We start from the raw sequence: 11,366 nt of genomic DNA on the forward strand, positions 1-11,366 counted from the left end.
CTATTGTTTACAACAGGCAGTATAACAAGGAGTCATGGTGTTTGTCTAGTAGACTTGGCTAAGAAAGCAGAGCTAGAACACATGCATATGACTGGTATTTATTATTATTTATTATTATATTATGCAAAATCTATAACTGTTTCAAAAAATAAATGAGTACCATATTTTAGAAAACCTATTTGTAATCCGATACTGGTAATAAAAAAAGAAAACAAGTGTTCCTCTCTAAGAAGTAACTTTACAAGACTTTTGGTCAAATGCCAGCCATACACCTCAAAGAGTGACAGTCACGTAAAGGAGGGTAAGAATTCTGTAAATTCATTATATTACTTGAAAAAAAGTTCTAGTTGTTCATTTGAAATTACCCTGTTATATATATAAAAAAACTATGGAAGCATTGCAGAAATGTAACTTTTTAAAGTAATAGAAATTTAATGAGGAAATTTCCAGGACTTTCCTTCGGAATCTGCTGAAAAACTTTTGACAAGAACATCCTTAAAGTAAATGGTATGTCCATGAGGAATAGAGAGAATAATTGCTCAAAAATGACTATAAAATGATAGCCATCATATCTGCTCCTTCTTGACCACTTTACTATAACTTTAGCTTACAATTTCACCCTTAGAGACTAAGCAAAATCCATCAAATAGAAAACTACCGTCATACCGCTCAGCCATTAAAAAACAATTTGAAGGAATATTCGTTCAGCTGTAAGGATTTTTGTCTTTAGAATTCATGTTAAAATGAGATGGTTCCAAGGAAAAAAAATATATAAAAAGTAAAGGGTTGTAGCATATACGTCCTCCATGAACATGATTGGCCTTTCATTAAATTACCTATAATAACAAATGTCATACGCAAAACACATGAACCTCAAAGAGCTTCCTCAGCTGGGCCAAAACGGTTCGTAATCACACTGATCGTTGTTTTTGTTTTTGTTAGAAAAAATTCACAATCAATGCAACTGATTTTGGAGATATTTGTTTTAAAAGTAAGGTACAATCACCATTCTCTGCCTTTCCCCCACTTATAAAGACTTTCAGACGGAATCAGCTGCCTCCAAAGAGTAATAGTATATTAGCAAAAGGTAAGAAATAGAGGGGAGAAATAATTATCCACATACTGATAAAAGAAATTTAAGCTGCCTTGCCTCCATAGTGTGCATATAAGGTGGGTTCTATATACTGTACATATTGTCCATTTATTTTTATCGAAACACCATTATATAGTGTGCAGAACAGCAAAATGAGGAAACAAATGACATTAAATGGGGTAACAGGGTAACAAAAGAAAGTCAGAAAATTATATTATTTCAATTTTTAATATAATAATAAAATACTTTTAAATTTAATATTTCAATTAGCTTAATAACAGGATTGTGTTTTTTTAAAAAATTGTGTCTTTTAAATATGATAACACATTGGTGTCATTTTAAATCCCTTTCTCACAAGAAGAGGGGTATATTGGTTTCATTAAGATGTTCTACTAGACCTATGTAGTTACGTCTCTTTAACTTGCAAATTCAAAACTGGTATATCCATCAGAATAACTATAGGTGGTTGAAGGTATGCAACTTTCCACATGACCTGGATGTATCGACTTGGTGGACCACATTAGTGCCTATACACAGCTATGGTATATTGTAAGGAAGGAAGAGCAATGATCAGCCCACCGCAGAGGAGGCACCTCCAAGCTATCTACGTTCTATGCCCTGGCCTTCTTAAACCTTATGCCCTATGCACCTTTTAGATTATACTACCGCTTTTCTTCAAATGAGATACCTGGGAAATTAATAAATATGTTAACCTCGGGGAGTCTTCTAAATATTAACCCTTTGATAGGTCATCACAAAGATTGTATTTTAATGATTCACCGATGGTTAGCAACCAAATGCTTCTGTTATAGTCCTTACATTAATCTGCAACTTGACAGGAGGTAAACTTATTTTATATGAAATCCCCTGCATTTAAGCAGGGAGTTCAGCTATGATGTGAGCACCTCTAGTATCACAGATACAATTAAATCAAAATGGAATATAAAGGAATTAGACGGCGATAATCTGAGTCTGAGACCCTGAAGTAGTATTAAAGCCCTCATAGTCAAACCCTTGGACTGCCAAGGATGCTGATTGCATTCAGAAAATAAATCTACTTAATGATTGTAAACCTCTAATGTTTAACTCGATGTGCAGCAAATGCAAAATAAATTCTGCTTCAGACAGAATGTTACATATTTCCCCTTTATAGTCCATGGTTGCAAGCAGCGAACTGCTTTTTTTCTGCTGATGTAGCTTACTGTAGTGAGTAAAAGCAATATGTCACACCAGTTCATCATGGGACACGTGAATGAAGGTAGCAAAAAAGTGTTTACTTTATAAAAGGAACGACAATTTCCTGTGCAATTGAAGAGCGAGACAAACTCAGTGATCAATAAAAAGATCTTTGAAATGATGGATGTGCATACTAATGTTGTACCATTTTTTTAAATGATTAAAGAACAGTTTTAGTCAAATAACTCTCCTGCTGAACTGGACAAGTTAAACAGGATCTAGAAGGTTCAGATCAGTAATAAAATATATTTATTACATTAATTTACTTATTTTTTAAGTCACTCAACGGATACATTTACAGTTAAATTTCACTGTGTCTTCATACATGAGAGGAGGCATGTTCCTATATGCTCTTGAGGTTAAAAAGGTCATATTACATGTTTGATGTTCCTCAGCTCCGGTGAATGAGGGATCTGATGCCTGCTAATAATCAAATAGAAAGACAGTTACTGTGAAAACCAAAATGAAAGAGCCATATGGTGTACAGAATAAAAGTCATGTGTGGTAACATTCTGTACAGGCTAATTGGAACATCAGAATCTCAGTGAACACCTGTTTAAGATTTGTATCCTTTAGTAGATGTACATGTTAAGTTAAGATCAGGTTGTTAAAAATAACTTTTATTACATATCTCACAATATTTGACTCTAATTCCTAAGATTCTTATTTTCTAATCACGTTATGACCTAAAAGTAAATGATGTCAGGATTATGTCAGGAGCATTCTATTTTATGCAAAAAAGAGGAACTTGTAGAATGCTGTAGAAAGAAAACACAGCGGGCTCTGTCAGATCGTTCATGAGTCTTTACTCATCATTTGGCGTTGCATGCATCGTAAAGAACGTTCATGAAGACAAGTGTATTTACTGGGTGAACCAGGCTCGGTTTTTCTGGAGTTTGAGATAAACTCACTAGGATGGACAGCCGCTTAATAACCTCTCCCGAGGTCCATCCTAGCTCGGGAGCATCTCAAGTTTTAGCTCTCATTGTGACCCAACTGACAAGGCCCATGAAGACTGTGATTGTTGGTTCCTTCGTGCAAATTTACCTCACATTTTGGTTCTGGGCTGCCCTTGTGGCTTACATGTTTTCTGTGTAATAACGAAAGAGAGATAAAACTTGAGATGCTCCTTTTAAGTGGCTGTCTTTTCTCTGTGAGTTCATCTCAAATTTGAACAGTTCAGAAAGTGCTAGGTTCACATTGCCATTATTGCCACTAGGTTGCCATTATTTAACTTAATTTTACATGTTTAACATTAGGTGCAGGACAATTACTACCTTCCTAAGTAGAAGAAAGGGATTTGCCGATTCCACTTATAAGCATGCTTCCAATATATTAACAGTCTTTGCCTCTCTTTGTCACCATCTCACATAATAAAGATAATATTACTAGATAAATAGTTAAGAATGTAGATAGACACTATAAGAACTTGCAGTCAAATATGTTTTCAACAGCATACCCTGTGAGCAAACTCTAATATTATCTATTATTATTCAATCTATTACTGATTCAATAATTGTATGTTTTCAGTGTAAATGGTACTGTTTTTAAGCCCACCTTGTCATAGGTATTGCTAAAACACATATCACAGAGCAAAAATAAACTCATCATTTCGGAAATGAATGACAGAATCGAATCTCGTTTCAGTTCTGCATGTTTTTCATTGCTTTTGTGTTCATATGGTCCAAATTATTCAATTAAGTGACCATGACAAAACATTCTAGGGATATGATTTGATGTTCTTGTCTATAGGCCAAGCTCCTTTCATCTACCTTTTTTGTCTCTGTTAGGATTTTCACTGTGCTCCTTTGATCGAGGACATGATGTAAGTAAATCAGAAGGCATGAAATCTTTCAGTGATGATTCAAAGACCATTTTCTTTATTTGCTGATATGTAAATGGTGCACCTCAGGGTAAAAGCTAAACTCTGGGTAAAACCGTTGTTCCAAGGTTTTCAAAGGTAATGTATTATGGATTAACACTTGTGATCACTCTGTGATAGTAAGTGAAGGATTTAGTGCATATTTAGATGAATTAATAAGTGATAAGTAAAAATAACTCAACACACAAGGGTGTTAGGTAGTGGATCCCTAGAAAGTTAATAAGGTGGGATTTGGGATTTGTTGGTAGACAACATGGAGGTTTTTTTTCTGCAAATCAAACTTGCTTACATACCAATCCACTACTTTTATATCTTAATTTACATACCATTCAGTATACTCTTCATCTACTTTCATCTCATAAACTCTCTTTACATGCCATTCAATATATTCTTCATCTACCTTAATCTCCTAAACCCTCTTAACGTACTATTCAGTATATGCCTGTGCTATATAGTACTAGTCCCACATTGCTAGCTACAAACCTCTCGTAACCCGAGAAGAGGGAGAGCTTCATGTACTGTAAGAAGTTTCCAGGTAGGAAGTCTCCAGTAATATTGTTCAAACAATAATTTCAGAGTTCCTCAACAATTTATATCTAACAGATTTGTTCTGTAAGGGTAAAATGATACTTCACATTTTTCATGGCAAAGGTTACTGGAACAAAACATCAAATAGTGTGATGTCCACAATTTAGAACAAATCTTCATATTAGGGTTCCGCAGCTGGATCTTGGCTAGGTAAAGGTTAAGAATCACTGTACTGGAGAGTTTGTAAGTTTATTAGAAAAGTTTAATGAGACAAAATCCAAAAGGTTACCGGTGCACTTTAAGAAATAGTTCAACTGCAATTATGCTAGACTGTTAAAATGAACACAATTATAATCCAATGTTTAATTCAGGAACCACAGCATACCAAATTATGTTGTATTTAAATATTTCAGTTTATCAATGCAGAAATCTCAGGGAGAAGATAAGGGTACTGAAAGGTTGCATTTTTCCCCTCTACAATTCATTTAAAGCTGTAAAATTAAAAATCAATTCATTAAAATATTAATCTGAAAATATATAAAGACTAATTTTATATTCTGACCTTCTTTGAAATGCCATCTAGATAAAAGTTCCTGGCAAATCTGGCTTTCTACTTACGTATAGGATAGTGCTTCAATTTTAGGACCAGTTTTAGAAACAATGGTAAATGTTACTTTGGAAGGAACACAGTCCTGCAGTTTAATTAATACCCTTCGGTTTGTGCTTTGCCGAGGCATGCAAGGTATACAAAAGAATAATAATTGAAAGTGGTATTTTGTTTTTACTTATTCTAAGAATGTGGGTATTATGTATTATCTTGGCTATTACAAAGTCTTGTTATTACTGTTTTTAGAAACCATTACTTTAGCTATTTTTGTTCTTTCTGGGGTTATCAGTTCCTCCATATGTGCAAGCTGTCATTGCAACAAAAATATAATTACAACCAATATCTGTCCCATGTACAAAATTACAGCCAAGTTAAAGCACCCATGGAGCATCTGAACTAGGGAAAAACTGCACAATAAGGGCTGCACATTACAAAGAAGTGTGGGACTAGTTTGCATGAGAATAATCAGCATCTTAATACTCACACCATTACAAAAAATCTATAACCATGTAAATTTTACTCTAATTGCAAGGACAGTTTAAAACAAAAATATACAAAGAAACCAAGAACCCTACTTTTCATTGTCAGCCTTGAAGGGCCTTAGAAGGTAAGTATACCTCTAAGAACAATTACACTAGTGGAGAACCCCAACAGATCCCCAAAGAGAGAAAGTATGAGGCTCAACAAACTCAACCAAGAATAAACTTTGAATAACCTGCTCTATGATGTGTCCCCACTCAGAAGAGTCTCAAATTTTAGCTCAGTTTTGAGCTAGTTTCATAGTGCATTGTAAACATTGTTGAGAATTTTCCTCTATAATGGTATATATGAACAGGGGCATATGATAGAGCAAACAATTACACAGTGTCTAGTTTTGGTTACGCTAGCCTCATGCCTTTGTTGCACAGAAAACAACACAATGTTCTTAAATGGAATGTTTTGTTAAAAGCATATGTGTGCCCTTGTGATTGTATAAATGCCTAGTTCTTCATCTTGGTATTTTTTGTGCTAGAGTTGTTATTTATTCTTGTTTTGAAGAGCTATATATAGTTTACAATGTTTTTACCAGTTCATATCTCATGCAACCAGCAAGCATATGGAAGAAAGCCTATCTACTTTATGTCTATTTATAATCACCAGTTATAAAAGGGAAGTTAGAACATGGATGGTCTACTATGGGTGTGCTAACATATTGATTAACATATTAATTATGCTTTATGCTTATGATATGCCAGAAAAGAAAATAAGAATCATATTTGCGCTGACCATGTGTCAACTTTTTGATAATTATGCTGAATATATAAAATATTGTTGTATTGTTGCCCTTCAGAAGCTTTGCGATAATTATAATCTATAAGTGCTCTAACTGAAAATGTGCCATGGGTTAAAACTTGCCTTAATATTAACAGCAGAAGGATCACATCTTGCAATGTATATTCATTAAAAAGCTAAGACATTATAAATCTTTATATAGTCACTTTTACACATTTACCGAGGTATCAAGAGGAATAGAATGCGGAATTAGCATCTATTAGATTTATCTTAATGATAGTTCAAACAAATAAACGTATATTACAGCTGGGAATTTGGGAAAGGGAAATGAAAAGCATTACACCAGAGTGTCAAACGTGTTCAGTGAGAACATTCAGTGTTCAATGAAAAAAGAACTGGAAGGGGGGAATCAGATTATAAGGCATCTCCGTGATTAGTGATTGGATGTGCTGTGTATCCACTGAGATTTATAAGTTAGTCATGGCATCCGGACACTTCCAGCTCTTTAAAGCCTAATCAATCATTTTATTAAAACGCTGACGCATCAGGCTGCAAACCTCACTGATTCCGCTGAGATGCATAACATCAGTTAGGGAAGCAGAGCAGTGGCCAAAATGATAAACAACAACTGGTTTCTTGAAAAATAACACAGACAAAGCCTTTATGACTCTTCTGATAATTTCTAATAAAATATACCAAGTCGTTCTTACACAACAACAGGACGTATTTCTCTCTCTATCACCAAAAGATGGATACTATTCTTACCACAAAGAATAGAAACATTAACTATTATTTTAGTAGCATTGGATGTACATGGTACATGGTACTCAGAATGGGACCTGAGGGCCAACAGTAGTTGCAGTGATTGCCGGGTACTGGCTTCCACATAGAATAACAATATTACCATTAACTATTATTTTTGCAGCATTTGAGTGGGATCTGCAGGCCAACAGTGGGCACTAAAACCATTCAAACAGGTCTTCATGCTCATAGCGTGAAAAGGTTTGCATCTTGAGAAAGAAAGATATTGCGCGTATGGCCAAGATGTAAAATTGGGAGTGCAAGAAAATAATTCTTAACTAGAACGATATGGATACTGTTACTATTACATGTTTGTGAATAACCCTTCTATGACAGTTGGCAGTCAATATGCTGTTGTTGGTGACAACGTATGGCAACTGTTTATTCTGACCCAATAATACCTCCTTAGTAGCCAATTTCAAGTTAAAGGACCTTAAGGCGTAAGCGGGAACAGTTAATTATGCACAGGGTTGCCATCAGAACCCTTGGGACCTCTACAGGCTTAAATAACTTAATAATATTATATTAATATTGTTTAGTTCATGAATGATGCACAGCCACAGGACGAAGAGCAGGTATTGTTTTTACCTAAATGTGGAGCTGAAATCCAAACCACAAAAAAGAGACGTCCTTAAAAGTTTACAATGCGCCATACAGGACAGAGGGATTTAAGAGCAAAATTGGGACTGTCCCTTCTAAAGAGAGATACTTAGGAGGTAGGCAATCACCATAGCAACCAATGCATTGCTACTACAGATTACACTTTATAGTTTGATATTGAAAAACTGTGTTCAGCAATTTTGTTACATGTTGCAGTAGACTAAAAATGGCAATGCTAACCGAAACTGTTATTTTTCCCAGAGACATTTCTTTCCAAAAAAAATGTGGCACTTAAAAAAAGTGATTTACTGACAGTAAGTAGATATAATATAATTTCAGAAACGGAAGCACGTCATTTACGATATTTTCTGCAAACTCAGGAGCAATAATTTATCCGGAAACTAATAAATCATTTTTTGGATTGTTTTGGAAATACCACTTTACCAAGATAATCTTATTAATTATATGAAAACTTTACAGGAAGAATGCCTAAACTGTTTATTTATTAGACCACTATAATGAATTTATACTGCAATATAAAACTCGCTAGCCTTATAAAACTCGCTAGCCTCTTTGTTTAATCTGTCACCGCTAAAAATATACGTCTCCTTTTTAAGATCTCTGAAAACTGGCTGAATACATTGGATATTTTTCTCCAAGTACTTTTTTTATGAAGGATTTTACCATATATATGATTTTTTATGAGTTGGGGAGACATGGTGAATCATGTACAGAGGTGTGAAAGTGATGGGAGTTTGCAGAACCTTGATGGGAGTAGGCAGACTAAAAACACTATTCCCTCTTAAAAAAATATTTTAATTTCTTAGAAACCATGCTTAAAAACACATTTATACTAGGTTTTACTGGGTAGTTTTCAATGGCAATGTACCCACAATTTCTAAACTGGAAACTCATTTGAGCAGGGACCTCCTCACCTTTTGTTTCTGTAAGCCAATATTGCTATGTGATGGTCACCCACTGTATGTCTCTTCAGAATATTATGGTGATATATAAATTAATAAAAAACAATTATGTTTGGGAAATTGATGAATCTGACATCCGTGCCTTTGAGACTTTGTCTGGATTCATTTCCATCAGATCTCCACTGTTACGCAGAGCTGGTCCTAGACCAAATAGTGCCCAGGCAAGAAGTCCCTCCTTAAATATTTCGAATGCCAATGTAGCCACGCACAATGTCAGGGTTGAACCTAAGGTTAATGTGATCAGGGTGCCCCCATAAAATACACAGTCACTGTAATACCACACACTTGCATGCATACACATACTCTCTCTCCCAGGGCTAATAACACTTAGCTCAACTCTGAAACCATATGCTGACATAAGCACTCACGATAGCACCATACACCAACACATGCGCAAATATCATATTCTAACTTTTCTTTCTCTCTCCCTCTTCATCTCACCTACTCCCATCTCCTTTTTTCTCAACCTCTCCTCCTCTTCTTCTCTCATCTCCTCCTCTATCTCCATTTCCCCTCTTCCACCCACAGCGTAGCTTGCTTGCTGTCCCTCCTTTCCTCTTACCTGCAGTGGCTGCTGTACGTCCCTGGTCTAGACGTCCAAGGCTACTCCCTACTTCACCTGGTACTGAGAGCAGCCCTGCCAATGCACAGGACAGAAAAGGCTTTGGATTGTGGGATCTGGCATTTCAAAATCTCTTGAGAAAATAGTTGACTCTGTCTGAGTCTGCAGGGCTTTTCAGTACTACTCCTAATGTGGTGAACTATTAAGTATTCCTAAGTTGTATCTCTGAAAACAAATGTCCATTCAAATAGTAACTGTAAATAATATTATTCTTGCTTTTTTATTCACCAGATCTCATTTGTGGAAAAGGAAAACCAAAGTACCTCACTGGTTTATGCTATCGGGGCAAATTCATTATCATATTCATTTAACACTTAACAGTTACATTGATTGAACAACAATCGTTGGAGGTCAATTGGATGATGTATCTCATAACTCTACATACTTAAAATTGATTTTGTTTTTGACCATATATTTTTTAACCCAACACCGTTTGGTATTTGAGGTTTTGCACTAACTCAAGCTAACCTGTTTGTTGATTCAAGTTGTTTAAGCCTTTGGGACCTGTTTATGGTAGAATTCAGAATCACTGCTCAAAATATTTATTTCCAAGCCACTTCTTTCGTGTTCCGCAGTGACGAAGCGCAGAGAAGCCTGCCATAGACATCCTTGCCTTGATTGTCATTCTAATAGTGATTTCACCTAGTGTACCGTCTACCTATTGATTGCCTTTAAAATGTATCCAAGAACAATTACATAAAATGTTTATCTCACCGCATCACTCATTGTAAACATCTTGTTATAGTGAGCGCTGAAGCATTTTTGAAAATCAACTAAAGTGCACCTTGCCACATATATAAAAACCGTTTCCATTAGCCTTTTTGTATCCGATAGTTATGAGAGCTTTATGTCCTTAACGCTGTTTCTTTCTAAATGGGCACATTGTTCTTTCGGAATTATATCTACCTGAATGCTGACAGCTTTATCTTTTCCTGTCCCTTTATTTCGTCTGAGTTTATACTGGATTATTGCACTGGTACTGATTGTTTCTGTATGGAAAAGACAGCTGTCCTTTTAAGTTTCCCAGAGGTACATTTTGGGGAGAGTTATGGCCGTGGCGAACTCATGAGAGCTGTTATGTCCTTACATTAAAAAAAGAACAATAAAATAGACTGACTACATGTCCTCTATAATATGCAAGGCTGAAATCTATATGAAATAGGGTGAATACTGGATTTCTTTATGTCCCCTTTATGAAAAAAAATTAAATGTTTAAGCTGAGAAGGAAATAAAATCTTCTATTTTTCTATAGTGAGTGACAAGCCCCCTGCCTTGAATGTGGACACTTAGGACAAATGCATCCCACGGAGTAGCAATGATTTTAAATCAACTCTTCAAATTACATTTATACAAGTCTTGCCAGTTAAATGAAGGGTCTGGTCTGACTAAATTGATTATTTGAAGTCGCCGTCACTTTTAAATATGTAATTATATTGATGTTGCCTAATTTGAACCAAGTCTGAAGGAAAGTGTTCACCCTTGTGGTTTTTCGAGTTCTTTGGAAAAAAACATTAAAATGACATTTCTCACATCAAGCATCACTGCTCTGTGTATTATAGTCTTTTAGGTCACATAGACTATTATGTGAATAGCAGTCATTTCCAAACATATCAAACTGATTAACAAGTAAACTAGAATTTCAGAAATGTGGTATGCTATGCATGCAGGTGAGTGCCGGCCCCTTTTGGACCGGGGGGGCAAGTAAGGCCAAGTGCCCCACTGGCAACTACTTCCTGTAACTA

Source organism: Spea bombifrons, chromosome 7 (genome assembly GCF_027358695.1).
Source record: "Spea bombifrons isolate aSpeBom1 chromosome 7, aSpeBom1.2.pri, whole genome shotgun sequence".
Taxonomy (NCBI): domain Eukaryota; kingdom Metazoa; phylum Chordata; class Amphibia; order Anura; family Pelobatidae; genus Spea; species Spea bombifrons.